Source organism: Ictidomys tridecemlineatus, chromosome 13, assembly GCF_052094955.1.
Source record: "Ictidomys tridecemlineatus isolate mIctTri1 chromosome 13, mIctTri1.hap1, whole genome shotgun sequence".
Classification (NCBI taxonomy): Eukaryota; Metazoa; Chordata; class Mammalia; order Rodentia; family Sciuridae; genus Ictidomys; species Ictidomys tridecemlineatus.
Genome location: NC_135489.1, coordinates 84,834,530 through 84,851,837, shown reverse-complemented (window position 1 = coordinate 84,851,837; position 17,308 = coordinate 84,834,530).

Sequence of the window (17,308 nt, the reverse complement as noted above, 5' to 3'; positions counted from 1 at the left end):
GAGGGAGGAGGAACCAGTAAACAGATACCCTCCAGACAGTGTTATTGAGCTGGGGATGTGGCTCAAGTGGTACTGCGCTCACCTGGCATGCGTGCAGCCTGGGTTCGATCCTCAGCACCACATACAAACGAAGATGTTGTGTCCGCCGAAAACCAAAAAAAAATAAATATTAAAAAATTCTCTCTCTCTCTCTCTCTCTCTCTCTCTCTCTCTCAAAAAAAAAAAAAAAGGGTTATTTCATCACTTTCTAATAGTGACAGAAAGCTAGGCTTCTTTAAATCCCTCCTTGTCTGAGAAAAAGGATATGTCCTAAGCTAAGCTTTTCATTGAGGACTCACATATTCACCAATAATTAACAACACTATTATCATGGTTAACAACACAGTTATTGAAGGATTATTGTCCAGCATCTCACAATCTTATTCATATTTTATATAAACTTATATTTATCCAGGGTTCAGTAACTACATTCCAAAACACTGTCACAACCAGCAACTCCTTCACCATTTGCCACAAACCAGGGACCTGCATCTTAACTTCTTTGTATTCAACGCTTGGCATTGACAAGGTTGGCCCTGGGATCTCAGAACATTCACTCAATTGACTGTGAATTCCCTATCAACAAAACAGGCAGAATTTATATACATCCCTAATTCAGGCAGTTACACCATTTTGGCACCTGTGCAGGAAAAAAAATGATTTTTGTTTGTTTGTTTGTTTAGGAGTAAATAGGGATGATACATAGAAAGTAATGCATATTCAAAAATAACCCTTGGAGGAGTGCATAGCGATAAGAAATATTCCAAAGCAGATGGAACACTTACTAGCAACATTAGAACAGAAATGGTTGGAGAAATCCCAGCAGGAAGGTGTAAAGAGACTGAAAGAAACAGGGTCTTTGGCAGAAATTTCCAAGGAGACATACCTTGGAAAACACATTAAAAGTACTCAACACAGTTGAGGAAATTTCCTTGTAATTCTGATGTTGATCAATCCCATCTTTAAGCCAAGGACAAGTTGTGATTTCCTGAGGTGTTCATTAGTACCATGGGGGTGTGAACCACACTCTCTGCTTATTAACATCTCCACAACATCTGAGGTTGATGTGAGGTTGCGTGTGAAGCATACTTTACTGGCAAGACAATATGCATTCCTATTGCTCCCCCCCCCCCGTTTTATTAAATGTTTACAACAGGTAATTTAATCATAACATATGTAACAGTATACAGTATAAAGTTAAGCTGCAGCCTTTCGAGGTTAAATTTGATTAATTAGTGAAGTGTTTTCTTAAGTAATGAGTTCATTTTGTTTTGAATTTATTTATTATATTATTTTAATCAACAGGGGACGAACACATTCTTGAAAAAAAAGAACAGCCAAGGAATACAAAAACCTCGAGATAAATGATATATCACCAAGAAATTAATTACATATTTTGCTAAGTAAAATAACAGCCTTTATTTTTTGTAGAAAAATTGTTCCAACACAAAATCCACCAATAGCTCATGCACAAAATACCTTTGAAATGCAAGTAGCACTCGGTTTGTTATCTTAAGCTACTGCTAGGTGAATTTCAGACCCCCAAGGCATATCATTCCAGCAGCAAATCGATTCACTAATCCACCCAAGACTCTATCAATCCTGGAGCCAATCTTTCTACCTATCACTAAAAACCAGGGTTCCGTCCCCATTCATAGGGACATTAGACATGTCAAATAAATTGAAGGTCCTATTCAAATCCCAGTTCCCTGCCAGTTCTCATCTCTTCCTCCATCATTCACACCATAATCTACTTAAATTGAACAAAGCCTGTTGGGTAAGACCTCCTGAACTTTCTACCCTCTCCTGAATCAACAGAAGAAGACAAGCACTGGGCCTGTCATTCAGTGATGTCAAAACAAAATGCCCATTAGCACAGGTACCGGTATGCCAAGTGCCCGTGCTGGACCTAAATGTCATGATAGGGTATCGACATTTTATGATCCAGTTGTCCCAAACCACAGCTGGAACACTCCTCAAATGTCGAAATGAAGTAGGAGAAAAAGCAATGGGTTTATTTTTAATGGAAATTTGAAATAGGTCACCTGTAACACACAAGCCACTCTACTTGGCACTGAGGTTAAGGAAATTAATGAGACAGAGGTGGTCCTCCCTGCCCATAGGATGCTGTTAGAAAAGTCACCTACAGCAGCCTGCCTGTGACTTTTTAATGCTCAGAAATTTCACATCAGTAATGAGGTGCTGAATTAAATTATAGGTAAGTTTGATATATTCTGTACATTAGAAAGACAATTAGTCCCAAAGAAAAGAAGGATCTGTTCCTTTTTCTCTAGATATTTTATTTTTGGAGGGAGGCTTGCAGAAGACAAACTGAAAATGATATTTAAATCTGAATGAAGCACTAGATCCCCTCTCATACAGTACAATAAAAAAAGATATGCATATGCACAAAATTTCATACATGAATAGAGGAGATTTATTAGTCTTCTCTTAGGTGTCCTTCTTTGGTATCCTGGTGAAGAAAAGCTATTATGCAGAGTTTCAGAATTCACCTATAAATCTACCATTGTTTTAGTCAATCTTTCATTGCTGTGGCCTGTAAGAACAACTTAAAGGAGGAAAGATTTATTTTAGCTCCTGGTTTCAGAAATTCAGTCCATGGTAGGTAAACTCTCTAGCTCTGGGACCAAGAGGAGACAGAACTTCATGGTGGAAGGGTGTGGGAGAGGAAAGCATCTTAGGACATGGCCATCAGGAAGTACAGAAAAAGAGTTTTGCTTTCCAGGGACAAAATATAAACCTCAAAGGCACACACCTACTCCTTCCATCCACACCCTACCTGCCTACAGTTACCACCCAGTTAAACCATGTCAGTGGATTAATCCACTGAGTAGGTTAGAGTTTTCATAAACTGATAATTTCACCTCTGAACATTCTTTCATTGTCTCACATATGAGCTTTTGGGGGGTCATAGCTTAACCATAACAGTTATATCATATAGTATCACCCCAAGCAATATTTAGTATAGCATCCCAAACATTCCTAAGTAAGTAAAAGAAATCAAAGACAGCTGTAAGACAAAAACCTTTACAACTGAGAGGAAATGTTCTAGATATGAAACCCTAAGTGATCCCCAAAGACCCATAGGTAACCTGTGAAGACCAATGCAGTACATATTAACAGAAAGGGGCTATGTCTGTACAAATATAAATTCCTGGCTTTTTCAAATATATTCCCAGTTTCATTTGAAAGTTTAAAGTTCTGACTAAGTTGGTTAATCTTTCCAAATATTGATGAGTCAAATAGTGTTGTAGGACATCCCTACCTTTCACATTGGCATCCTAAGCCAGGCCTCTCTACAAGACCTGGGTTCATCTAAAATATATGATCAACCCAGCTGTGGCATTTTTAACAGGGATCAATGGAAGGAGCCCAAATGTCCACCAACAATGTTAGGCAAAAAAATAAATTATGCTGCATGCATTCCATGGAGAGAAGCAAAAAATGTATTGATTACCTACTATGTGACACTATACTAAGTACTTCATAAACACTACAATTTTAATTCTCATAAAAACTCCTGTCAGAGAGATATGATAAAACTGTGTACAGCATCTGGGCATTTATAAAAGCTTTATCTGTCTGCAAGAAAAACATGCTTTCTTTACCTCACAAGTTTGCTTAAATTATTTTATACTGAATATATATTATATTGACAATCTGAAGGCCACAAATGATTTGCATTTTAAGGACAATTTGCTTTTATGATTTTATATTGTACTTGTTATTGCTTAGCAAAATAAGTTCTTAGAAATGACATTAAATCAGACTCATTGTTCTGCTCTCTTTTTTTATTTCCTATTCTGAAAAGTAAAATGCACTAATTGTGGAAAAAAAAATCTGTAGCATGCAGTAAGGTGTAAGCAGGAAAATCAGATTTAATTCTTAGAAGTTCTGAGAACTTTAACAAAGATGGAAAACAGAAATAAGATTTGAAGTCACACAGTAGGCTAGGAACACAACTCCTGTTGATAATGGCTCTACATACATTGGACCCTGTCCTTTGCAAAATACTTGAAATGCACCATAATGATAGCATATCACTCTGTGATCAATGAGAAATGTCACCTAACTCACAAGGCTCCATATCTGATTTCTAGCAGGTCCACATTAGGTTATACAGAGATGTCTATCAGGATGATCCCTTTACCTTATTTTTGTTTTTAAATTCATAAAGTAGAGATATCGGTTACTTTTTAAATTATTTTTTTTAGTTGTAGATGGACACAGTACCTTTATTTACTTGTCTTTATGTGATGCTAAGGGTCAAACCCAGTGCCTCACATGTGCTAGGAGAGCGCTCTACCATTGAGCCACAACTCCACCCCCAGATACTGGTTATTAAGTGCTTTTTTATTTTCTAATATTTTTCCTAATAAATGATAATTCAATGACAGAATGTATATAGAACACTGTAAAGAACCATAGTCAAGTACTTTTTGGAAGGTCAACTATCATCATTATCTCAAGAATTGTTTCTTCTTTTTAATTTTTAACTGACAAAGACACATTTTACATATATTAGTATTGTGTTTTGCATGTGACGTGTCTCCCAAAAGCTCACTTGTGAGACAATGCAAGAAGGTTCAGAGGAGAAATGATGGGTCATGAGAGCCTTAATCCAATCAGTGAATTAATCACCTGATAGGGATTAACTCAGTGGTAACTGAAGTGGTAAGGTGTGGCTGGAGGAGGTGGCATTAGGGGCATGGCTTTGGGGTCTATATTTGTCTCTGGAGAGTGGAGTCTCTCTGCTTCCTGATCACCATGTGAGCTGCTTTCCTCCACCACACTCTTCCTCCATGATGTCCTTTCCCTGAGGAATGAAGCTGGCCTTCCGAGGATTGAGACCTCTGAAACTGTAAGCTCTCAAACTTTTCCTCCTCTACAACTGCACTGGTCATGTCATTGAGTCACAGGAGCAAAAAAAGCTGACTAAAACAATTAGTTATAAAACATGATATTCTTATATATGCTTACACTGTGGAATGACTACATCAAGTTAGTATATCTATCATCTCATTTATTATCTTATTTATTTTTTTCTGGAATCATTTTAAAAATCTACTCTCTCAGAGCTGGGGTGTGGCTTGGTGGTGGAAGACACTGATCTGGGATGGCATGAGAATGCACAAGGACCTGGTTTTAAGGCCATAAAACAAAACCCCTTCTCCTAGCAAATTTCACATATTCAACACACTGTTATTCACTACAATGACCATGTTGTGCAATAGATCTGAATTTCTTCCTCTTCCAACGAGCTGTTTTTCATACAATTTTGGGCAATATCTTTGAATTCTCCACACATGATAGAGTAGGTCCCTAGCAGGACAAGTCTCATGGCTAACAACTGCTGTTGACCCAGGGGCTGTGTCACAAACTGTAATCGGATTCTTCAGCAGAAACCACTTCTGTACATCTTGGTTCCCTCTGGGACATCAATGACCAAGCAGATTGTTTCTCTAAGCAAATCCCTTCAAAAACTGTCAAACCCTCTATCTGCACACCGCTGTCCATTCCAATCACTTTCTCTGGAGATGAGGCCAGCTCACTCTCTGCAATCCACACCCTCATTCATAACTTATCTGGGTCCTCCTTTCCTGGAAGTGACTCACCCAGGCCTGCCTGCCTTTATTTATCACAATTGATGTCCTAAGCACCTTCTCCCAAGAGATGCCTTGCTCTTGACAATGCTCCACTGGGGCATTATGGGGTGAATCCTACTAATGTTTCCAAACCATCAAGAACTCACATTCCATTCCCTCCTTAGGTGAGACTCTGAAAAAGCAGCAATACCTTAGCTGCAAGAGCAGATTATCAAGCATTTTGAGATTGGCTAAAAAACTGACTAGAAAAAGAGAGTGTCACCTCCAAAGTCTACAAATCACATATTCTTTGACTCCAGGACTCCAGTTTCAGCTTACATTGTGGGATTCTAGTAAATTTTGGAAAGAAGGTAGTGCATATTATAGAACAATGGAGAGGCATTCATAGGAAATGTTGTATGCATTTTATTAAAACATGGAAATGCAGATGAGAAAGAAGAGGAGGAGGAGGAGGAGAGAAGAGAATGTTTTCATTTACGGGGGGGGGGGACAACAACTCGAATGTGCTTTTAAAAGATAAAAAAATGTCTACTTCCTTTTAATGTGAATTCTGGTTAAGATTCACTCTGCTGGTCCCTTAGGTTCCATGAGCTCAAGAGGCTGGTTTTTCGTGTTCCTTCTGACACAGCCATGACTGATTCTCAATAAATACAGAGGAAGACACTGATCTGGGATGGCATGAGAATGTAGCAACCTCAGGACCTTCTGTGTGTGGGCATCAGAGCACCGTCCCATGACAGAGCTGCAGAAAAAGGCAGCACATCATTCTTACAGCTTCTGCCTTAGCTCTCGACCAAAACTGATAATCTCAATCTAAAATTCCCAATGGCGTGCCTTTTAATTCTGCAACAGTAATTGCTCGTGTGCATATTAACAGCTCTCAAAAACCTGGACCTCATTGACTAATTGGAACAATCTGTCTTGATACTTGGGAGTAATGGTTGTTATTAGAATAGCTACCCTCTCGAAGTACAGACCTTAAAAAGATCCTTTTCTGAGCCACATAACTAACCCTCAGCCTCATGGCATGGGGCAAGAGGATGAATGTGTTTATTTGAGAGTAACTAATTTATTTGGGTCATTCACATTCTTCATACAAGAGGTAGTTTAGGGGGAGGATTTGCTTCTTTAAATATCTTTATAATGAATGAATTAAAAGTTTCCATTCTCAGGAATTCGTTTCTTGCTCTTTAACCAGTGTGCCCACAAGATGAGATAGAAAACAAGAATGTTATTTTCCTAATAGATATGATTGCTTATGCTGTGACGGGACTGTCTTCATTAGTAGCTGAGATTTAGCAGTGAACAGACAGACTCCTTTCCTCCATAGCTTTATAGACAGCGAGTGGAGGTGGTTGAGGGGTAGGAGAGTTTAAAAAAACCTAGTAAACAAATTAATATATAATTATAAACAGTGGCAGTTGCTATGCAGAAAATAAAACTAAGTAACTGGAAAGGACTGAGTTAAGAGGAGAGAGCATGCTATGTTATACCTGGCAAGATGGTGACAGGAATGAGCCAGGAGATGCAATAAACAGGAAGAGAACATTCTGCAATCAAAGAATGCATGAACACAGGGTGTCGAGGAGTTTAGGAAGGGAGTGGAGGTATAGGAATCAGGTCAAGAGGGCACTGAGTGTCAAAGTATGAATTTTTATTAAAGATGTGATTGGAAAACACTAGAAGAATTTAAGCTAAAGCAATCCAAGCATTTAAAAGTAACCTCTCATTACTGTATAAAATCACTTGCTGGGGGCAAGAAAGACCTTTGAAGAATGAGTAGCAAAATGAAAATCAGAGATGGTAATGGCTGGAGCTAGGGTAGAAATGATGGGAAAAGTGTCATGGTAGGGAATAGATGAATTGAAGATCAGCATGTTGAGAAGACAAGGTAATGCTAATAACTGCTACAGAGGCTTCTCAATTTAGAATGGGATTATATTCAAATAAATCCACTATAAGTCAAAAAGTATTGTATATATGGGTGTAGTGGTGAACATCTGTAATCCCAGCAGCTCAGGAGGCTAGGGTGGGAGGATTGTGAGTTCAAAGCCAGCCTTAGCAACTTAGTGAAGTCCTAAGCAACTCAGTGAGACCTGCTTAACAGAAACTATAAAGAAGGGCTGGAGATGTGGCTCAGTGACTAAGCACCCCTAGGTTCAATCCCCAGTACCAAAAACAAAAAGTGAAAAAATGCATTTGATATGTCTAATGCTCCAATCATCTAGCTTGATAACAAGGTCCACAGCAGAGTGGCTATTGGTCCCTTCATGATCATGGGCTGACTGGGAGCTGTGGCCCACTGTGGCTGCCCAGCATGAAGAGAAAGGGCTATACCTCCAAAAAGATGAAAATTCAAAATGCGAGGTATGTTTTCTCCAGGCTTTCCTTCCAAATCAAAGCATCATAAATGGGGACCATCTGTAGTGAATAAGCTCTGAGAAGATGTGGGGTCTGGCTCAAAGCACTCGATTTAACTGAAATTTACCCCGTGAGGAGGAGGTTTGCTTTATTTATATTAGGTTGAACAATCACATCTCTGTGTTCCATTCTTCTTCAGCATACAGCATCTATTATGCAATAAAACTCGTATGTAATAGATAATTATATGAATATTACATAATCAAAAGTTCTAAAGATTTATTTTAAACCTACATGAAATGTTGCAAAGTATTAGACTGGTTAGTTATCCTGAAGTCTGCTTCAAATTGTACATTATTATTATTATACTTACTATATATATTTTTGGTAACCAAGAAATACAAATTTGATCACCTGTGATAACAATACTATCCTGTCTCCCTCTTAGTGAGCATATTCTTCACTCAAAATAGTCCGAACTGGGCTTCTTGCTGGCTGTTCCTGGCCTAAGCAGTCACCTTTCTACTGATCACCATTATCTTTTCACTGAACATCCACAGATATTTCCTACTCTGAAGTGCAACAAGAGAGATGCTTCAGAAATATTAGCCAGATATCATCACTCCTTTGCTGAGAATATTCTAGCTGCTTCAAACTAGCCTGAAGTACAGGCCAGGACTTTCCCCTGGTGCACAAGGCTCCACAGCCTTGGAACTTAGAGGGTTTGCCTGAGTGCATTTCCTGTTTCTATCCCCTCTGCCTCTCCTTCAGGAGCACTGTCCTCCTGGATGTGCTACCAACAGTCTGGGCAAACCTCTGCCTCAGGCCTTCAGCACCTACTGAAGTTAAAGTCCCTTGAGGGCAGGACCCTGTGGGTCCCACACAAAGAAGACTCCTCAACCTGCTGAATAAAAAAACCATGTTGAGGATTCAGGAACTGGAAAAGAAGAGCATTCACAAACAATCTAAATATCTTTCACGTCAACCAATGAAAAGCCCTTCCCTGAATGATTTGGGGGCGGCCATTCCCGAGGGTATTCTCCTCAACAGTAATCTCACAAGATAGACAAATAAGAAGGGTCCCGTTTTAGTCAGCCATTTCCCAGCTGTGATCAAAAGACCTACTGCGCACTGTCATGGAGGAGGAAACATTTATTTGCGGGCTCAGGTTTTCAAGGGTCTCATTCCACAGAAGGTCAACTCCATTCCTTGGAGCATGATGGGAGGCAGAACATCATGACAGATGGATGTGGCAGAAGAAAGCAACTGGGAACATGGCACCAGGAAACAGAGATGCCATTCTCCAGTGATAAAATATGTTGTCCCAAAGGCATGCCTCCAATGACCCACCTCTTCCATACATACCGTACCTGCTTCCAGTTACCATTCAGTTAATCCCTATCAGGGGATTCTATCACTGATTGGGTTAAGGTTCCCATAACCTATCTCTAAAAACATTCTTGTATCGTCTCCCACGTGAGCTTTTGGGAGACACCTCATATCCAAACCACAACAAGTTCCATAGTCAATTCAGTTTGAGCAAGTCCCAGTCAAATGAAAATCCCTTAAAATCCTCTTTCTCCTAGAATATTTTTCAAGATGTCTATTCTGTTAGCTCATTATCAAGCTGTAAGAGAAAGACATATTATGCAGAATTTCCTAAATATAACTGACCACAGCTCACATTTCATGTAGACCCATGAAAGAGACTAATGAGAATTCAGAAACTATACAGGAGCCACACTTATTTAAAGGTATTTTCCTGTGCCTAGTTCTGTCATTTCAGCTCACACATGGCCCACTAATAAATGAGACAAAGAGTGATAAACAGAGAAAAGAGAGACAGAGGCAAGTTCAACAGCAAACACAGAGGGAGCCTGAAAAATGGCTACCTGCACCATGGAATAATAAATACTGAGGCATAAACTAAGGAAATTCCCTGAAATACTGAACTTCCTAACCCAATGCAGTAGAGGATTAAATAAGGAGAATCAGAAGTTGAAGCTGAAATTAAGAAGTTATTTTGCAAGTAACTCCCCAAATCTTCCATGTATTAACCTGAGTGTTAAAGTCCTGTCTTTTAAGACATCCTCAAATATTTAAGAGGTGAAATTTATATTTTTACATAAAATAGGTTTTTGGTGATTTGCCTGGCTGGCTTCCGTGTATCACAGTCAATGTATCCAGAACACTATATATTCTAGATGGATACACATTAGGAACTTTCTTCCCATTCCAATAAAGAGGATGCTGGGAGTTTCTGTACCAGAGAGATTTAAAGGAGAGAAAAGAAATAGACTTTCTCTTAAACTTGTCTTCTTTCTATTCCTTGAAAATCTTTTTGACTGTCCCTTCTGAGTGATGGTGGCACTAAAGAACTTGCTAAAGGCTTTAGATTTAAGATGGTTTGAAACTTTTCTGCTCAAATCTTGACAGGACAAAAAAAAAGAGGGGGTGGACGGTGGGCGGGAGGTGTTGCTGAACCACATGCCCATAAATCCTCTTGACCTGAACTTACAATACATCTGATCCAGCCGCTTGAGGTCTCTACCTTCCGTGTATAAAGGTCTCCCTGGCCAGCTTTATTTGAGTTCTTCAGCTTGAAAACGGATTCTGAGAAGAATAGTGTACAAAGCTCTGGGAATCAATGTTGTAAAAGTGAAAAAATAAGGGGGAAAAATGAAAAGCTTATAAAAGAAAAAAAAAAAAACCCTGCTATAAACCTAGGTGAACACTTTGTGGTTCCAATGGAAAGTTGAACTATTGCATGTGGGTGGGTGTGAACAGATTTTATTGTGTATGTTTAAGGTACACAATGTGACATTGTGAGATAAATATAGAGAATGAATATATATATATATATACACACACACACACACACACACACACACACACACACACACACAGGGTCACAAAAGTGAATCATATTAACACATCCAGCATCTCACATAGGTCCCCTTTTTTTCCCCCATTGGGCCAATAGCAACTAAAGTCTGTTCATTTAACAAAAATCCTGAGCATAACACAAAATTCTGTTAATAAAGTCTTCATGTTGTACATGAGATCTTTAAAATCATTCACCCTCCATACCTGCTATCATGTATCCTTTCACCTGCTTTTTGTTGGTGCTGGAAGTGGAAAACTACCAAAAAAAAAAAAAAAAAAAAAAAAAAACAAGAAAAATCAGCTTCTCTTCATCTCCTGGCGAGTCTACCATCTAAATTCCATTAGTGATGTCTGGAATTCATAAGTCTGCCGGATTCCATATGGCAGCCCATACCCTCTTGTGGCTTCTAAACGTGTGGAATTTGGAGGTGGCCAGTCCATGGAAAGACATGCTGTCAGCATGAAATATGAACTGAATTTCAAAGACTTAGTACAAGAACAGAGTGCAATGTATCTCAGTAATAACTTTTTATATTCAATTTCTGTTGGCATCGTATTTTGAGTACATTAAGGTAAATATAATGGATTAAAAATCAGTTCAATTTTAATTGCTTTCATGATGATCAATTATTAGTGTGTGCATAAGCTGTATTTTTATGGCATCATATGAATTAAATAGAAAATAAAATTAATTGTAAAACTCAAATAAGACGACCTGTTTCCTTTTATCTCTTTTAATGTTCCTTATAAAAATTTAGAAGTAGCAAATTATATATATATATATATATATATATATATATATATATATATATATATATATACACATACATATAAAATGCAGAAGTAGAATGTGTGACTAACATCATCTTGACTCTCAGGTATAGCTGCTCTAAGTGATGAGATTGGATTAAAAAACCAGTATATTCAGTAGATATTTCTAAGCAGAGAGCTGACAAATACTTTCAGTCCCCTTCATGCCCCCTCTTTATGATTAAGCAGTCTGGGCATTTAAAGCCCTTTGGGTTTATTTTTTTTTCCTTGCCTGCTTATTATACAATAAACAGTAGTTAAGATTCTAATAAAATTATTTCCATTGCATGGATGTTTATAACAAAATAGCCTTGAACACCAAAAAGAAAAACAATGAGATTATTTATCACAAAAAAATTGTGGTTCGGGTATTGGAGCTATCAGAGCCTGGATCCTGGAGAAGCAATAATTAAACTCAGTGAGTAAGAGCACCTTGCTTATAAGACTGATGTGAAAACCTCAGGAGCAAACGTCTGGAAAGTTTTAGACCAAGCAGTGCTTGTTAAGATATGTCTACAACATGGTCACCGTCACTGCCCCACCCCAACTGTAGTACCCACCCAATGCCTTCTCTTGGGCTGTCTGAAGGTGCACAGGTTTTACCTTGGTGGCTACCTCCAATTTACCGAATGTCCCTTTCAGAAAGTGTCATCTCTTTGACCAGTCCTCAGCACAATTCCATCTGCTATCAACATATCACATGTCAGGGACAGAACATCAAACGGTGCCAAGGCAAGGTCACATATAAAGATACCTGTGAGGACTGTCAGATACCACACAGGGCCAAGGCAGGTTTTAGCTCACAAAAACCTGCTCCCTGCCTTTGCACAACCAGCCAGGGACATCTCCCTGGAGCACACACTGAATAGGGGGACCTCCTCAAATGTGCCTCTTATCAACACAGGACGTGCGCATGAAAGATCAGCCAGATGAAAACTAAATGTTTTACTACTAAAGGCTGAAACACCCTTCTCCAAAATAGAATCTTTATTTCAACAAAGTCGCTGACTCAATTTCAACTCATTCCTTGACCATTTGACAGAAGTCAATACAGAGCAAACCACACAGCACCAGATAGCAAACACCAGAGAGCCACAGGACCCTCTCTGACACCTGCAAGAAAAGATCCCATGAAGAGACAGGTGCAGGTCAACAACCAGCCTGGTCATCATCTCCACTGTCAAAGGGCTCTGTGAACCCAGGCTGGCCAAGGTGGCCTGCAACAATTTCAGAAAGTGACCCAAAAAGTATACAACGTATGAGAAAAAAAAATTGAATACCAAAAACGTTATTTTTAATAGAATGGCCCAGTCCTCCAACTTAATAACAAGCATCTAGTTCACAAAGACACTCAACAACTATTTCTTTTTTAACACGTCAAGATGTTTTTACAGTCTTCAGGCCACGTGAAATGGTGAATGCTTTAAGATGGGTGTCTGCAGACCCTCGTGTGTGTGTTCTGCACTACAGCCAAGCATGTAGGTGACAGCACCTTTCCAAAAACAGATTCTGAAATCTAAAACATCTGGCCTCTGAGGTTTCAGATAAGGGCTTCTAGATCGGAACCATATGGTGATGTGTACATGGTATATATTAAGAAAAACATCTCCGATGCTTTTTACTTGATAAGATGCTCTCAACAGAGCTGAAATAAGCCACCGGTGAGTTTTGCTGGAAAGGGCACAATCATTTTGGATCATTGAGGTTTACTGAAGACATAAGCGCCAGTAAGTCTGAATCAACAACTCCTGCAATCTCTTATTATAATCAATAAGATTTTAATTACCTCAGTCAACACACACCCATAGGACCTCTACTTTAATGGAGCTCAGAGGTCTTACCTGGAGGTTTCTCCTTAAATTAAATCCAACTGCAGTTATTAGTGGAAACATGGCCTAATTCAATTCCAATTAGCACTATATGAACCTGTGTTGAGATCACCAACCACAAAACACGGATAGAGCAAGGAACTGGTAGGAGACTCACATGGGCAAAAGAGCTATCAGAGATGACTGTGGTGGGAGAGATCACAGAAAAGTCCAGCAGTCATGGAAGAACTGGAACATTTCATTTCCAGTTACCATTATAACACCACTATCTTATTCTAAGCTTTATGATCTTAAAGGACACTAAATCACATTTATAATTCCCTTTGGCCATGCGAAGGAACATATTCACAGGTTCTAGGAATTAACGAGTAGATATTTTGGATTTTTACCAAAATCCACCAGGCATGGTCAGCCCCAGGGCCTTTGGACATCCCTGTCCTACCAAAAGGCTCCAATCCATCTCTTCCATCTGTGTAAATATTATTAACTCGACAACAATCTTTCTTTTTTTATTTTTTATTTATTTTATTTTATTTTTTTATTAGTTGTTCAAAACATTACAAAGCTCTTGACATATGAAACAATCTTTCATCTGTGGCAAAATGTCCCTCTGCTTCTAAGACTAGACAACCTGGAACTAGATAGCCATTGACATGACTGTTCAATTTCTATGGCATCACTATGTATAAACAGCCTAAAGGCATGGTCTGTGACTTTCTGGTTTACCTTTCTGTCCCCACCCCTCCACAACAAAAGACTCAGGAAAAGCTCACCTTCAGGCAGAGAATCAAGCTCAAAAAAGTAAGGGCATTGAGGCTGTTTCAGGACCCAAATAGGGTCTAGTCTCTGAGGCTCGGCATTGCAACTACTGAGGCTTTCTTTTCTGACTTTAACTGAGCCGTCCAGAACACTGGCAAAGGAAGAGTTTTTGTTTTCTTTCGTCTTTACGGGACTGTCTTTGGTTAATTATCAACCAAACTGGAAGTTTCTAACTGTTGCCCCTGAAAAACCAACTCCAGGATTTCAGCCAGGAAAATGTGGAGTGCTCCAATTTCTGAATGCCCACGTTGTAGATGACCTGAGAGCATTCCTGGAGAGCATCAAAACCTACAAGGCAGGCTTGTTGCCACTTACCCCCAGGGAGCGGCTCCAGCTTCATGTGGGGCACAAGCTTCAAATTCAGCCTGCAGGGGCTGAAGGACTGAGCCAGCTATTGAAATTCCCAAGGTTGTGACTGTATGAACAGTAGAGTCTAACAGGCAGGACCAGTCATTCTAATAGGGCACAAGGCAAAGAACGATTCCTCCTAACCACCACAAGAGACAAGTCCTCTTTTTTTTTTTTTTGTACTGGGGATTGAACTCAGGGGCACTTGACCACTGAGCCACATCCCCAGCCCAATTTTGTATTTTTTTTTTAGAAACAGAGTCTCACTGAGTTGCTTAGGGCCTTGCTGTGGCTGAGACTGGCTTTGAACTCCTGCCTCAGCCTCCCAGGCTGCTGGGATTACAGGCATGTGCCACTGCACCCATCAAGTCTTCAGTCTCCAAATGTGTTTAAAAGACTCAGTTCCACTCAACACCCTGCTCTCTCTGATCCTGTGGCTCATAGTGGTAACACGAGTAACATCTGGGTACCATATGCAGTGGATACTGGGAAGTTGTGGAGCATCCCTGTCTTCTACACACTAGAATCTAATAGCATATCCCTGCTAACATGGTGTGATAAAAAATGTCTCCAGACAGTGCTTCCTGGACTTTGGCAAGGGTGACAGGGGATAGGACATCACCCTCAGTTGAGAGCCACCACTGAATTATTCTACCAGTCCCAGTGCAATCTCCTGCAATGATTGTCCCCTAGCCCTCATGCACAGTACATACAGGATAAATACTATCCTCAATGCTGCTAAATTATTCCATCACACATTAATTTTTTTTTTAAACTTTCACTCTAGTTTATTGAAGTATGATGTAGTTACATGAAAAGAAATAATCCACCCGGAGATGTTCAAACAGTATGAAAACTTCAGAAAGAGCTAGCATTAATAAAGAGCTCAAATAAAAGAACCTAACATAAAAAATTGCAGACACGTTTTGGACAAAACTGAGCAACTGGGTTGTGCATATTTTAAAGTTAAATTTGCTTCCGTTACCTCTCATCTCTGAAACTCGAGTTCCTCCAAAGATACCACTAAGAAATTGAACATGATTATCACATTTGCAGAAAGCAAGCATGCAACCTGATGGGCTTGGAGGAGAAACCCAATTAATATGGGCATGCTGCAGGCTGGACGGCGGGGGCCACGTGAGCCTTGGCTCCGCTCCTGCCCGCTGCTGTTTTCACCTGCCGCCTTCCTGCTGGGCGCTTTCGCGGGTCGCTGTCAGTGCATGCTGGCTTGCGATCCTGCAACCCGGCTGAGCACAAAAACACAAGCCAGATGGAACTGAAACAAAGTTTTATTTTGTGAGAGGCCGTGTGCGTCCCCGTAACAAGCCGGTCCACACACACGTGTGTCCCTACCGGACATGGGGGGCTCCCCTTCCCCCGGAACACCCTCCTACCATCCTTCCCCAACCAATGGGAACTCTCCAGGAGTCTTGTAACTTGAGTCCCCAAATGGGCCTAAGTGAACAGTAGGAGCCCAATTTCCATATGAATGTAATACTTTTGCAGTGGCTCCTAGCATGGGCATCCTTACCTACCATCTGATAAAAAGAAAAAAAAAATCCTTAAGCGACTTGGTCAAAACAATCAGTCGTAGATGCCACTGTGGATTAGCTTCTGAATGCAATGGTTTTAAATAATGGAAAACTGAGACACTTATTTTAAAATAAGTAATAAGGTTTCATGAAAGTATGCATCTATTCTGTGCATTTTTCCACAATGAAATATAAGGAGGAGACGGGCTGTCTAGGTATTAGAGGAGGTGGTGACAAATGAAGTTGGGGTTTCCAGTTCCTAGCTCCACAGACTTTTTCCTTGCCAAGGTAGCTGCCCGATTAAGTTTTTTCAAGCTTTAAAGCACAGGTCTTTTGTCCAGAAAAACATGAATGGAACAAATGGTAACCCAATTCAAAGACAAAGAGGCTTCTGAGCAGAGCTGGCTGGACCCAGACTGCCCCTTCCACTCTCACCACCAATGGGAACCCGACAGCATGACCAGAAGGGAAACCCCACACTTAGAAAAGCATGATGTCATTTGGCTTCTCGAAATCAAGTTTTCCAAGTATAAATAAAGCAAGACTTCTAAGAAATGATTCATCCCATTCAAAATGAGGAGAGAAGTAGAATCCCTCCACAGGAGACATATATAATTAGTGTGACTAGGACAGGAAGTCCAGAGAGAGAGAACTCTCAGGGCAGGGAGAGGATCTAGGTACTGAGAATCTGTCAGCTCAATGAGAAAGAGTATGAACTGTTTTCCCAGAGTAGCAATCGCTTGTTTCTTCAAGAAACAGTGGGTGGGAAGACCTCTTTGTGCGTCAGTAGAGCATGTGGTCTTAAGATATGCATATTTTGGTTTCCATCCAGGATTCCTTATCCCTTCTCCAAGGTAGACCACAGAAACTAGAATTCCTTCCCCAAGTTGAGTCAGAGAAACTCTACCTTTCTGCCTTGGAGCTTCCCATGAAGAAATTTTGTAACCTGTTATGATGGTTTGGATACAAGGTGTCCCCCCAAAAGCTGGCATGTTAATGCAGGAATACTTGGAGGTAAAATGATTGGATTATGAGAACTGTAACCTGACCATTCAGC